Genomic DNA, 741 nt, shown 5'->3' on the forward strand with positions numbered 1-741 from the left:
CTGTGTAAGTGAAAGCGTACGCGGGCCTCTGGGATGTGGTCCAGGTGGGCGAGGGCGGAATTGCAGTTTTGCAGTTTGCGGGTGATGTACTGCGTCATGAACGAGTCAGACCCAATAGGGGCCCCGAGGAGTTCCAACCCGCCGTCTTCGATGAAGTGCAAAGGGGCAACAGTTGTGAGGGGAAGCAAGAGGTCTGGGGAGAGGCTGGGCCAAAAGACACGTGTCTTAGCTGGGTTGAGAAAGAACTGGTGGGTTGGTCCTTCTGTGTTGAGGATTTTAAGAGCTTTGGCAATTTCATCGATACGGTTGACGCGCTGCTTGTGCAACCCAGGGTTGCACCTGTGGGAAAGCCAGAAAGCAGGATCTACTCTCTTTGCCGTGCCATCATTACCTCTTTTGAACCTGTGGTAAAAGAGAGTGCCCCCTGGCCAGGAGACAGGTGGAGTTGGATGTGCACAGTATATGTAGTAGCGATATCCAACAGAAACCTTTGCCCTTCCAGAGCCGTGGACCAGCACAATCACATACACACACACACGCGATGACGAAGAAGAAGAAGACATCGTCGTCCGTCGAGTTCCCTCCGTCGCCGCACCCGCTGCATCCGCTTCGCGGCAACGCGCTCGCGCCCTGCGCGGACGGGTACGGCGGAAGCACCTCCAACGCGTCTCTCGAAACGTCGCGCGCCCCACCGCTCTCCCCCGCGACCGCGACCGCGACCGCGACCGCGACCGCCGCCCC

The sequence above is a fragment of the Chondrus crispus genome, genomic scaffold, assembly GCF_000350225.1.
Source record: "Chondrus crispus Stackhouse genomic scaffold, scaffold_197, whole genome shotgun sequence".
NCBI lineage: Eukaryota > Rhodophyta > Florideophyceae > Gigartinales > Gigartinaceae > Chondrus > Chondrus crispus.